Source organism: Ammospiza caudacuta, chromosome 3, assembly GCF_027887145.1.
Source record: "Ammospiza caudacuta isolate bAmmCau1 chromosome 3, bAmmCau1.pri, whole genome shotgun sequence".
Taxonomy (NCBI): Eukaryota; Metazoa; Chordata; class Aves; order Passeriformes; family Passerellidae; genus Ammospiza; species Ammospiza caudacuta.
This window is the reverse complement of record NC_080595.1, coordinates 64186838-64201305: the sequence shown is the minus strand read 5'-3', so window position 1 is coordinate 64201305 and position 14468 is coordinate 64186838. Positions and strand designations below refer to the sequence as shown.

Below are 14468 nucleotides of genomic sequence, written 5' to 3'. Positions count from 1 at the left end.
TTAATGACTTATGTTAAAATGCTTATGTTAAGTACTACCAACTGAAATGTAACACTGAAACAACCTTAATTAACCTATGGCATCTAAAAAGGCAGAAGATCAGCAGTACTATTTAGTGTTAAAAAAATAAGCATGAAAGAGCTGCACTTAAGGAGAATTACAGATTCTCCACTACAGGGAGAAGTCATACTAAATACTAAGAATATTCATCATCTTCCTTAGAGTGGTATCTTATCTCATAGTACTAAAATTCATTACATAAAACAACTGATTTCAGATAATAGCAATAAAAATCAACTAAACTCAACTACCTGCAAATACTTTTTTTAGATTTTTCTAGGCTTATTCTTAATATCAGGAAGTTTTAATCATCCTCTTAACTTAGGAACTTCAACATGGAACTTCAAGTCTCAAGAAACACCAACAGCAAAAAAGGAAATATGTCAAATTATTCCTAAATTAACATTATTATATTTTAGGTGTAGGGCTTTTGTTGGTGTTGTTATAATAGTCAAATAATCCAAACATCTCTACAAATATAATTTTTTCTAAGAAGGAAGCAGACAAACCTCTCCTATATCAGTATTTGTTTTAAATCATTGTGAAATTAAAACCAATCCCACCCTCCAAAAGTAATTAAATTGTGCCATAACCAAGGTAGGGGACAAATGATAAACAGCTCACCATCTAATCTGATCTATGCAAATTCCTCTTCATTGTTCTCTTCCACATTCCTTATTAATAAATAACTAATTTAATAATAGCTAATTTTTAGAATGGAAAGATAGGAACTGGAAAATTATTAGGTGCAAGTTATGGAGAATGCATGAAGCCTCAGGTAGACATTCTTTCCTGTACTCTATAGGGTAAGATGGCAGCATTTATCCTAGCATCAAATATTGGAAGAATATGAAGATTCCCAATTAGATGCGGTCTACCAGACCATGCCATTTATTCAATTTCTTCTATTAAATTAGCATCTCTCACTCTCTATACTCAGGCTGGAAAAGGCTTGTACATCTCAGATTTCAAAAAACTTCATATTCACTGCCATGAAGAATCTTTTCCATGGTTTACCAGCAGTGAACAGAATGGAAAAACAAAAGAGACAAAGGGGAGAAAAGAACAGTCTCTATTATACTGTCTGACTTTCAGTTTCCAAACTAAGCAAAACATAATCTAAACAAAAGTGTCTTTAAATTTCTCTTGTTCTCCAGGGAAAAGGAGTTCTTCTGTTCTTTACTGGAGAGGTGACAACAGGTAGCTGTGAAAAGTCACAATTGCTTAATGTCTTTTTCATCCTTCCTTGACATGGGCAAGGCAGCAGAGGGCAAACAACCCTACATATGCAGATCCCTTTTATATAACTGAAGTTATCAGTTCACAATTTCCATTTCAGTTCACAAGATATTTCTGAAACCATGAAAAGAATTAACAGTTTCATGAAAGGATGTATAGATTTTCATTGATATATAAGTTAAAACGTCCACAGAACAACAAAGCTATTTCATGTGTCAGCTTATAGGCTGCAAGCTTCAGTATTCCTGTGATATGCTGAGCAAAATTCTGACCAATTGCACTGAAGACAAGAAATTATACCATTATAACATAAAAAATAGGGGTTTGGAGGGGTGGAATCATGCTCTTGAAATTAGTAAATATTTTCATAACATTACCAATAGTAAAATGCCTGCAAAAAAGTTCTGTGTCTTCAAGAACACAGTTGGGGGTTCCAAAAATAAATTATTCACTTTGATGTTTTTAATGGATATGTAGTCTTACAATGCTGCTTCTGAAACAACACCTTTACCAAGACACTGTTAGTGCTTATCTATAGAAAATCTAATGTAGATATCTCAGTCTCTGGTATTTCTCCTAAACATTCTCACAATATGCTGTTAAAACGCAATGGATAAGAACAAGATTAAACTCAGGAGGAGTTCTAAGTGAAGACACCCCTACAGACAGTACATTAAACCACAACATTTCCTACATTGAAGGTTACATTATTTTGCAACTTACTTTCCAAGGAAAAAAAAAAAGGTGAAACAAGGACTTGGAAATCCTTGTTTCAAGTCCACAGCTCAGCTTCTATCTCCACTAATCATGCCACCAACTCAACCACAAAAACAGGCCTAGCAGCTACACGTCACCAAATAAGCTGAGTTGGTAGGGACCCATCACAATCATTGAGCTCAACACCTGGCCCTGCACAGCACCATCCCCAAGAGCCACATCCTCTGCCTCAGAGCATTGTCCAAACACTTCCTAAACTCTGGCAGGCTTGCTGCTGTGACCACTTCCCTGGTGAGCTTGTTCTAGTACCCAACCACTCTCTGGGTGAAGATCCTGAAGATCCAACCTAAACCTCCCCGGACACAACTCCAGCCCATTCCCTTGGATCATGTTACTGGTCACCACAGAGAAGAGATCAGTGCCTGCTCCTCCTCTTCCCCTTACAAGGATATTAAACACCACAATGAAGTCTCCCCTCAGTCTCTCCTTCTCCACGCTGAACAGACCAGGTGACCTCAGCCAATCCCCACATGGCTTCCCCTCAAGGCCCATCCTCATCTTTGTTGCTCTCCTGTGGACACTCTCTAATAATTTAATCTCTTTTTTATATTGTGGCACTCAAAACTGCCCCCAGCACTCAAAGTGAGGCCATCCCAGCTTACAGCAGAGCAGGACCATCCCTTGCCCAGCTGCAATGCTGTGCCTGATGCCCCCCGGGACACGCTTGGCCCTCCTGGCTCCCACGGCACTGCTGACTCGTGTTCAACCTTCTGCCAACCAGGACCCCCAGGTCCCTTTTCATGGCACTGCTTTTTAGCATCTCATCCCACTCTATTAAAACTTTGACAGTTTAGTCATAAAATAGTGTGACAGGGGAAAATACAAGTTATTTAAAATTTATTCGAGAACCCATCTCTTTTATTATTAGTTATTAAAAGTTCTTCAACAGACAAAAGCAAAAGCTTCCAGCTAAACAATAGGAGCAAGTATTCAACAAAAAAGTCTCCTATTTGAGCACAATAAACACTAGTTACCACAGCATCAGTGCAGAAACAGACAAATGAGTAAATGAAAGAGTACATAAGTCATACGGACTGAAGTTTAAAAGGATCTCAAGGAACAGATAGGGTACAGAGCTCAAAATCAATGTGGACAACATGAAAGCTGAGGACTTCCTAAGGGGAGGTAAGCATAAGACTGTGTATAAAATATTAAATTGTCATGTAAAAAGGAAGATCAAATTAAATGCAAGGAAATGGAAGAGCTCTGACATTGAAAATGACAAAAGCTTTACAAAAGGTCATTTCTGAAGTCTCAGAAGGAGGTAAGTCCAAGAAGGTAGAGAGATGATGGAAGGGTTCAGTCATCGTATAAATCCAGAGTCTCAAGAGGATGATGAGACCCTCTCAGAAGAGATCTTCTGAGAAATAACATCAAGGTACATAAAGAATTAAGCTAGCAGTAAATCAATCACAAAACCTGAGCACATGAATAGGAGGGGCAATGAGCAATACTGAGTTTAAAAATATACCTTCACACACACAGGCACTGCCAAACTAAAAGCCAAATCTTTGTGTATCAGAAGTGAAGATCCTGCTCTAGTTTCTTATTTTGTAGTAAGAAAAGGGGTAGGTACTTTAATATGAGGCACATCTTTTCATGGAATCCAGCAAGATGAAAGGAAGGTTAGAAAGAACAGTGTAAATGTATTTTGAAAGCATTGAAGTTTTCTATACCCACAGGAAACAGCTAAGCTTCCAAATTTAGTGAAAGAACCAATGAGATACAGACCAACAAATAACAAATTTGAGATATAACAGGCCCTAATCTACAAAATCAGAGAATAGTTGAGTGTGGAAGGGACTACTGCAGGCCATTTGGTACAACCCTTCTGCTCAAGCAGAGCCATCTAGATAGAGACAGTTGTCTAAGACCATGTCCAGACAATACCCCCAAGGATGGAGATTCCACAATTTCCCTGACCAACCTGTGCCAGAGTGCAGTTACCCACACAGTTAAAAGAAAAAACAACCAAAAAAACCAAACAAAACAATTCTCAAACAAAACAAAACAACAATAACAATTTATTTTAAAACGTTTGTGTTTCCTTGTGCTCAGTGGCACTCTCCCTGTTTGTAAGACAGTGTCGACAACCTCACTGATGTCTAAGCAGACAGTATTTACTGATGTCCCCTCACAGATTTGGAAATGGCTTCAAGTATGAGCTGTTCCATCACCTTCCTAGAATCAAGGTTAAATGAAGCAGCCCATCCTTTCCTGTGCCCACCTTGCATAATTTCCTATTAAAATGGTGTCTTATTTAAAACTTTTCTCAGTGTCTTGGTTTGAAATTGCAACCTAAGACACTCAGCAATGCTTCATACTTTCCCTGGTGTCAAATTGAAGCTCTGCATTTCCTTACTGGCTTTAATACCTTTTATTCAATCATAAAGACATGTATAACATTGCCTTCTGCAACGTTATGGTAAAAGATGGACTAAAGCATCACAGAAAATCTAAGATTAGTACCAGAATTACATGTAAACTTTTCATAATAAACAAGCTGAGAACAGCAAACACAAAGAAATAGAGATTTGTCTTTTATCTTCTGTTCCACCTTTCCTCTTCAGACTTACAAATCTAAGTCTTCCTTTACAGGTGCTCTGCAGAATCAAATGGATGATTCATGTCAGACACTCCTCTTTGTATTAGTTGTTACTTCATTCTTCAGGAGAATAAGATTTACCAAAATACTTCCTAATTTTGGGGAAAATATTTTAGGTAGATTACATTGGGAGAGAGTAATCTGACAGCAAAGCTCTTCAACACACTCAGAGAAACATACACAATGCTAACAACTCACTTTCTTCCTTTATATCTTGTAGCCAAATCACTACTTGCAGTTGAACTGATTTAGAACATAAATTGGGCATGCAAGCAAATAATGTGTCTTTTCTCTCATCAGATTTGGTCCTCAGCAAGACCTCTGATTAACAGACAGCACAAGTCATCACACCATTTTGGACAAAACTTACTGATCTGCCATTAATCGTTGCTTTACTTGTGCAATTAAAAAAACACTCTTAACAGAGAAATTGCAATAGGAGCATACACTTCCATCAAGTAATCTCTATTTAAGGGTAGAAATATTTATAATCAGAATAGTAAAAATACTAAAATTTAACAAACAAATATAATGTTATTTTATGGCTTCCCATGGAATTGAGCTCAAGGGTCTTAAACTTGTGTTTTTATCTGCAAATCTGCACTTGAGTTCCAATAAAACTAACTATTACAAGAAAACTTAACTGTATTACAGTATTTTTCAAGCAGATACAAGTTGTGTTTAATCTCTCCACTTCTTAAATGGAGAAGCATTCTCACTGGGTTGGCTTTTTAAAACAGTGTAAGCCTGAAGGTTAGATCTACTTTAGACTGCGCAATGAAGTCGTAGCTTTTGAAGCCAATCATCTGTGCGTGTCCTGAAGGCACAGTGCCCAAAGCACAGCAAGGAGAACAGAGAAACACTATTCTGACAAATCTTACCACTTCAGCACACAAGTGAAACCATATCCCTTCATGCTACACATTGCACAGAAGCTAAGTGCAAGAAAAACTGTGGCTGAAAACTGTCCTGGTAGAAATTGATGGACACTGCCAGCACTAGCCAGAGCATAAATTTGCCACTCAGTCTTTAGATTTTAAGTTTGAATTTAATATTTTTAAAATATTTTATTATTTATTTAATATTTTCAGGAAAACATGAGCTTGATGCTAAATAATAGCTAAAAGATAATTCAAGTGTTAAAATAGAAAATTTAGAAAAGAATACTGAACATTTGTTCACAAAATTATAAACCACATCCAGAATTCTTGTGTGGTTCTAGTTTTCCACATCCTAAAGGTTATAATAGAAATAATAAAGGCTTAGAGAACATTTGAAAAGAAAGAAAAGAAATCTCATACTTCTCTATCAGACTAACTTCTCTTTTTTCAAATTAGACAGGGCATTTACATATTCAACTAGAACGTCTACAAGTATTACATGCCCATATTTTCACACTATCTTTTCAGTTATCCTTTGGTAGTACATTCACAAAGGTGTTTATGACAAAGCATTTTTTGGTATGACATTACCTAAAACAATATGCAATTTTCTAGGGAAACGAAAGAAGGGCTGCAGCAGGATAAGCTGCTAAAAAGTATCATTTTAAAAATTCCTAATATATCTCATCTGAGAATGAAAACCTCATAGAAGGAGAAAACATTCGAAGAGCTTCACCTTTGGGGCTTGTTTTGGTTTTTTAAAGTCAGAAGAAAAACTGTGAACTGTTTCAGTGGACAATGTGTGTTCTAATGCTTGCATCACTTGTCACTATAAATAAACCTTTTAGAAACTAAAAATTAAAATAAAAACACTTGCCTCTCCACAAAAGCTGTATTCTTCTCTGTTTCTTAATTTTTCTCTGTTATAACTTAAAGCTCAAAATTGGCTCTGCACTACCAAGTTATCATTTAAAGGTTAAAATAGAGAACATAATGTAGAGCTATATATTCAGAAGAAAATACTTCATAGAGATTAAAACACAAGAAAAGTATAAAGTTTTTAATACAATATAGAAATCAATACTTAATAGCCAACACACAATCTGGATGCAGTGAATGAAGAAACAAGCATAATAAAAATGTTGCTGATTTTGAAATTAAACACTTCAGTACCAGAGAGATATAAACAACTTGTAATAAAACAGCCTCAAAGTGTGATCAAAATTTTCCTCCCTCATTTTTTGCCATATCACAATCCACCCCAAAACATGTATGAGACAATGGAAAAACAGCTATGTTTGGTTCATACCACCAATTTGTTAAGAAAAAAAAAGTGACAGGTACTGAAAATTGAGAATGGCTGATTCAAGTTCAAGTACAAACCCACATCACCCACAAGCATGATGAGCTTCTGTCTCCTCCTTGCATATACTTTGAAGGAACAAAGACAGACTCCAGGTCTTTTTGTTTGCATGTCATCTCTGGGTCTCCTCACATACAAATACATTTGCAAGCCCTTTTTCTGTGGGGTTGACTCCATCATACCCCTCATCTGAAGTGGTCTCCTTCTTTCTAAACTGAACCTCAGCTTGCCTTTCTGACACTCTCAGAGAAGAGCAGCACAAGTTACAACCACCATTTTACTCTTTCACTCCACACTTGATCTAAGGTCAGCACTTCTTTTCTCAAGTATCACAGATACTATCATTCAACATTGACATGTTCCTTCAAGCCTCTTCATGTGTCCTTCACTCCTGCTCTACCCAGGTTTTGAAGGATAACTAAAAAGCTTCTCTGACACGCACTCTCTTCCAGCTTTCATCTCCCCTTAACCCGTTCCCTTTGGCGTCTCTTCTCTGCCCTTGACAAATGAGTCTTCTCCCACATTTATCTATTCACAGTGCTGCTGAAAAGACTTTTTTTTAAGCCCATCACTTTGGCTGCATTCCACTTTCACTTCCTCTCTCTCCATTTTCAAAGAACAAACTTTATTTTTGTTACCTTTCACTGTTTATGCCCACTTAGAGAAAGCCAGCCAATTCAACTCAACAAATCTCATGGCAGCAACTGGCAGAAACCTATTCCTCTGTTGCTGCTGTTGGATTTGCTTTCCTCTGGTTTAGACAGTTAAAACAACACAGAAGGTTAGAGGGGAAGAGAGAATGAGGGGTTAAATAAGCACAAAAAAAAAAAAAAAAAGAAGATTACAAGACTCATTGCTAGAATAAGAAATAAGACAGATGTGTTTAGAGGGAGATGAGAAAGGACAGAGGCTTTGGAAAGCAAACCCTTTGGTTGTATATGCTTCCTCCTTGTAGTTGCCCATAGGTATCCAGTGTGGGGAAGGGGAAATCTCACCATATACTCATCTAAGTCGCCAACAACATCTGTTTAAGAGTCAGAATGGTCAACCTGGCAAAGGCACCCAAGTGTTGTGGGTGGCTAACAAAATGCAACCTTTTAGACTTTTTAAAAGATATTTTAGTTATAGCTGCCCTGATACCATCTCTGAAGTTGAGAATGAAGTGCAAGTACAGCTCTGAGCTGAGAGCCACACTGAGAGGCCAACAGCATTGTTCTGCACTCTTACACTGCTTGCATCTCACACCATCTACAAAGCCAGGAAAATTGAAAATTACTGACTTTGCCAGCACATCCTTTACTATCCAAGGAAAGAGGGAGACATTTGTCAGCACTTTCTCTGTAGTGACTGGTGACCCAACATTACTCTTTTGCTTTGATCTTTATACAGACCAGTTATATGGAAAACACTTCTCATCTTCCAGTCCAAATTGGTACCAGCTAGAGTTAACTTGGTAGACACCAACACATCATTACAGCTGCAAACTCCTAGAGACAGCCTTCATTTTTGTGATCCAGGAAGGAAAATATGCTTCAGGGGTTAGGGGAAAGTTGAGGCATATCAACACCATTTTGATCCCATTAGCACAACATCTTTCTTGTCCACAGCCCTGTCACTGAAGAGAACTATCACCTTCTGGTGGCAGAAACAATCACCTTCAAATCAGGATAAATCACAGAATGGGGTGGATTGGAAGGGATCACAGTGGATCATCTGGTCCATCCCCCCTGCTCAAGCAGGGTCAGCCTAGAGCATGTTACTCAGAGTGCTGTCCAGACAGTTCTTGCATATCTCCAGTGAAGGAAAATCCACAGCCTTTCTGGGCAACCTGTTCCAGTGCATGGTGACCTATTCAGTAAAGAAGTTCATCCTCGTTTTAGGTGGAACTTCCTGTGAATCAGTTTCTGACACTGGTTGTATTGCTCAGCTGAGAGAAATACTACTGAGAAGAGCCTAGCTCCATTCTCTAAACACTTTCCTTTGAAATAAGAAACAAAACAAAAAAGAATGTAAAAATTCATTCTCAGGGACGCCGAGATCAGTTACATCAAGATGAGTTATATTTTGTAGAACAAAATCACCCCTCAGATTTGCTGCAAGATTCTCTAATAATCCATCTCATAGACTAGTCAACGTGGCATAGCTAATTTTTAGCACTGGCTGTGTTCTGAGGTCCTAAATTTGACACACCCTTTTGCAGACATATCAGAATATGCTGATGATTGATGCCATTTAGGAGGTACACTGAGACAGTCCACTAACAAATCTATCCAGAATAGTCCCTAAATTCCTACTCTGCAACACCAGCAATTGTTTTCAGTCTCTGCAAGAAGAGCTCAACAGAACAGATCATAAGAGTGGGTATGAGCACACATGCTCCACATTTTCAAAGCTCTAATTGGTGTTACCCTTCAATCCACACAGTAGTTATCTATGCTGGTGTCTTCTGTCTAGATAACTATTGTTAATACTTTTTAAATCCCGAGGGAAGCAGGAATTGCAAACTGGCAGTTACAGCGTGCTCTTACTGCAATTGGCATATTTTCCGTCTCTAGTAATGCTTTTGTGAGTCAGTAGCAGAGCATTTCCAAAAAAGAGTTCTAACAAAACAATCCACATCTGTTCTCTTTCAGCAACGCTCTCAGTAGGTCTCTGACTTACTATGGCCACCTGATAAAATTGGATGCAGCACCCTCCCTCTAAGCCCAAAAATCACAATAATAGCCTACACAGCAGCAATATTGGATCTACCCAGGGATCCCTCATACTCTCTGGACATCTGCTGTTCAGTGCTGCTACTCTACAGACTGAATATCCTGCATCAGTCTGGGCCCACCTACCTTGCACGTAGCTCTCGTGCAACTCCACACTACTCTGAGTGTCATTTCAGACTACAGATGGCATCCCTACCCCAGCTGCCACTGCTGAGTCACACTGCTCTGACATTTGCTCACTTTGAATACACATTTGCTAAAACAGTCACAAAGATTGAAAGCTCATCTGACTTATTGTACCCAGATTTGTTTTGGTATCAAACATCACGGTTTTTTTCTTACTTACTGCCAGGTTTGTCACGTCACAGTTGGTCAGCGGCAATTCACTAGAAAAGGGCAAGAAATGACACAGAAATGAGGTTTTACTCAGCCTCACTACTTCAGGATGCTTCCAAAGCACCTGCATGCTGGCCAGAGAGGCCCTTGGTGCACACAGGCAGCCTGGGGCCCAGCTGCATTACAGCTGAGTGGAGCACAGCTGCATGCAGATATGGCGAGCAACAAACTCACAGAGCACAGGCTTCAACCCAGAGCAGTCACAGCCTAATGCAAGAAATTTCATTTCCAAAAACTGCTGTGGTTCTGTTTTTAAACACACATCAACAGCAGCAGTAATGAAATTTGAAAGCTGATTGCCAGAAATATTTTGCTACCAGCCTTCTAATCCATCCACTTCAACCCACTCAATACTACTACATTCAATCCATAAATTAGAGAATTAGAAAATATTAAAAAGCTAAAGTGCTAGAAATAAATTAATTTGTTAGATAACAGGCAACCCAACATGAAGGAGACTGACTGTCAGAAAAAAATTTCATTGCTTCAGCATTCAGTTACAAAAAGGCATACAGGTCCAAATCCATTATAATTGTTTGTGCAGGCAAGATAAGTGTTCTCAAATATTATTCAAGATATATGACTACCCACTACTTGATAGTTTTGCAATTAATGCTTATAAAAATAACAGAAGAGAGAATCTTCACTAACTCTGAATCAATTGGCAAATAAAACTCACAAAAAGACAGGATCCCACTTAATCCTCAAATCTCCTTTGCTAGAGTAGGAATAGCACTGTCAGGATACACTGGCAGGGTTTTAAGAAAAGGAACTTTCACCATACCAATGAAGCAAGGCCATTTCCTCAGCTCACCCCATCATCCTTAAATCTGTACATTATAGAGAGGAAATATAGCAGAATACATGAACTTTATGCCACCAAATCCAACCATACTTGTTTAGAAATAGTGAAAGACTATTAGAGGCAGTTCAGATGGCAGAAGACAAAAAGAACTAAAGACCTTTTCCCTTAGGCCAGAAAGTTTTTATATGAATTCTACTCTGAAGAGGGTTGTCTTTTTTTGCCAGCAGGAACAAGTGGACATCTTCATTCTTTGATACAGTAATTTAATTCTTTGCTGCTTTTAGGTCTTGCAAACCAGAAATTCACAACTCTAATTTCAGAAAGTAAGCAGAGGAGGATCTAATTTGAATTAGTTTTAAATTATACAGCCATAAATAAATTAGGTTTACTCAATCAACATTTTCAGGTCACCTTTAAACCTCCTGCTACCAATTCATATGCTAGACTGATAGCTTCAGATTCATCTTTCTTTCCTCTGAAGAGGAAAATCATGATAATTAAATGCTCTTACATTTCTACAAGATGCAAACACTGGTGCTTTAATCTGCAAGCAACTAGCTGACAGAAAGTAGTCAGTCTTGAATATACTGGATGTACAAATATACTAGTTGGCCTATGGGTGGGGGCACCGAACGTTGCTGCTGATGTAAAGAATTCAAGAAAAAGAAGGTGTCAGTTCAAGAAGAGAAAGAAGATGAGGAGCAGCACTGGAGTGACACAGTTCTGCCCTAGGACATAACCCTGCCAAAGAGTCCTCTCGTCAGCTGTGCCTGAAATATGTATAATCAATGTGAAGTAAGCCTTAGTTGTTACTCAGTATTAAATATAGTAGGAATACATAAGTGCAGATTGATGCTAAAATTACAAGAACTTTTTAACACAGATATTTGAGTTGAGATGTTATGCATACAGGGGCTATTTACACACATGGCAGTGCTTCAAATGCAGCAGCCTTCTTCAACTCAGGCTGTCAAAAATAGAAGGGAATGGGTAGGAGGAGAGGTGCTCCTCTTTATCAGCAGCATCTTAATTTAAATGGATAAGGTGAAAAAAAAAAAAGTATTAAAATGTGCAAGAGAAGGATAACAGTGAATAAGCATTAGATGTTATACTTGATTTTTTCCAAGAAGAAAAGACTTGATATCAAATTCTTTTTATATAAGTCATCAATACAAATCAAACAGAATGAATACTTGGAAAAAATCAATAAAATATTCCTAGTTAAAATCACTGTTGTTAATTGTTTCATGACGAATTATCACAATAAATGTCAAACTCCCAATTAAATGAACAAGTCTTAAGTCAGTCAGTGCCTAAAGACACCAATTACAAAAGTAACAAGTAGCATTAGTCAACTTTAGGCCTACTCATTTATAAAAGGAAGACTTCAGATAGTGTTCTGTGGGGAAAAAAATGCTTTATATAGCCTCCTAATATAAGCAAAGATCAAATAGTGGTAAAATTTCTGCATTTCTGTTTTTAATCAAATGCGTAATATTGGAATTAACAAAAATATACTTACAACTAACATTCTTAATAAAATGGAATTTACCCAGGGGCACTGCTAATAAGACCCTTTTTCCTGGTGTTTCACTCCCCTTGCACTGACAGAGGGCTGATGATCAGAGGCAGCTACTGCTTTGGTTCAACAGACCATTTCTCAGTATAGCTTCATTGTAAAAGGCTTGGAGATTTTCCCCTACCCTATTTGAAATACTCGGTTCTAATTATTTCTATCCATTTTACTTTTGTGAGAACCAAGTCCTGCAAAAACTAGAACAGTTTCAGCTTTTATTAAGAACTACCTGTGCTACACTTGTATTTCTTTAACAATATAACAGTGTTTAAAAACTCCAAATTTATTCTTACATATTCACTTATTTTCAAATTATCTCTTGAGAGATTAATAGGTAGCATGTGCTTTAAAGGAATCTCTAAAGATGGGGTGGATTAAAAATTCCTAAACAATCAGTTTTATTTCAGTTAATCTCAAAGCCCACTATACATCCTGAGGTTTGATAACAAACTACTGCAACAGCTCCTTGCTGGGCCATTGCTGCTCCTAATAAGCTTTTCTGGAGTGTCAGAACATGAAACTTCCAGAGATGATGGTCCCTACCATGCTTTTGGCTATGTATCAGTCACTCATTATAGCTTCACAACTTGCTAACTGAGAAAAGAGCAGCAGAGAGCTTTAAATTAATAGAAAACAGGACCAATGTTTTCTTTGTTGAAACTTTCATCAAATTACACAAAATTTATTTTGATATTATAGATGCTTTATTATTGTGTCCCAAGTACAAAATTTTCCTGTCAGAAAGTGAGAGAGAACATGAAGCTTCCACTACATACAGGAGCTTTGATAGAACCACCCACCTGACCACCCACTCTCCTGGTTAGTAAGTGAAAGCAACTGAATGGTCACTAAATGACTCCAACTCAATTTACTCTACATTTAGCACTTCCTTCTTGCTTACTAAGCAGAGAGAAGAAAGCAAAAATTTGGAATGGAAGGGAATTATGCTACAGAGAGTAAGAATTACTTTCTAGAGTTCCACAATTTTTCCTCCATAATGCATGAGTTGACAGGGGACCAAATTGCTTTGATAACATACAAAACCTTCTCACTGATTTCTCTTCAGTCTGACTTTTCTTCCAAATGTAGCACTTGTGATTGTCTTCCATCTTATCTGTCTGCATACTAAGAATTGCAATTTTATTTCTATAATTCATCCTAGCAGCAACTAAAACACAAAAAATACAAAATAGAGTACCAGTGGTGTGTTCTGTCCTAAAAGCAAAATGTGGGCACACAGAACAGCAGTTTGTCATCCTAGAGGACATTCCCAACAGTGTTAGCTTTTGATTAAAAGGTCAGTATAGATTCAGCCTAGAAGTGAAAATACATTGACTTAGTGCTAAAACATAGCAATGTGCAAGAAACCATTCTCATGTATGACAAAAAATGAGATCTTATCTACATCATGTTTTTAAGATTTCTTGTGAACTATAAAAGTGTTTGCCCATGTTTATCCCTCCTCTCCAAGAGATATTTCTGTGCTTTATCCTGTGATGTAAACCAAGTTCTGTCTTTCAGCAACATCATGCTAGTATTTTACAACCAGAAAAGTAAAGTATAATAGCTTTAGAGGTTTAGTAGAGTGGGGATTTTTTGGTTGTTTGCAGGAAAGGAGGGGATGCTCTAAAAAATTGAGAGAAAAAATAACATTCTAAATGTAAAGGCAGCAAGAATAAAAGTGTCCAGTAACTGTAGCTATAGCTTAAAACATTTTGTCTCTGACAGTGAATGATTAGGGAATGAGACAATCTGAAAAGCTTAGTCATTTTGATTTCCAAGGTTAGGAACTTGGCTAATGGAGTAAAGAACACCAAGCCTAATTATGTCCTTTATTAATGAAAATGCATATGCAACTAAAGATTTGTCACCACCACCTGAAAACCATCTACTCTCATGTGCAAATCCCACTAATTACCAAAATCCTGAGTCTTTTTTATTGAAGAGACAAAGCTGAGTCCAGGAAGAACAGTGAAATCTCTCTTAATGAGCAAAACATAAAAGGTTCCCTTTTCTAATAAGAAAAACTGTGTTCCCATTATCAGGTAAGTG

At 37.5% G+C, this 14468-nt stretch overlaps 1 protein-coding gene across 3 annotated transcripts in view; it reads right to left on the bottom strand.

Moving 5' to 3' along the window:
- The window catches only part of PTPRK (protein tyrosine phosphatase receptor type K), a 382880-nt gene that overhangs the window by 306307 nt on the left and 62105 nt on the right, over positions 1-14468 (bottom strand). The window lies entirely within an intron of this gene.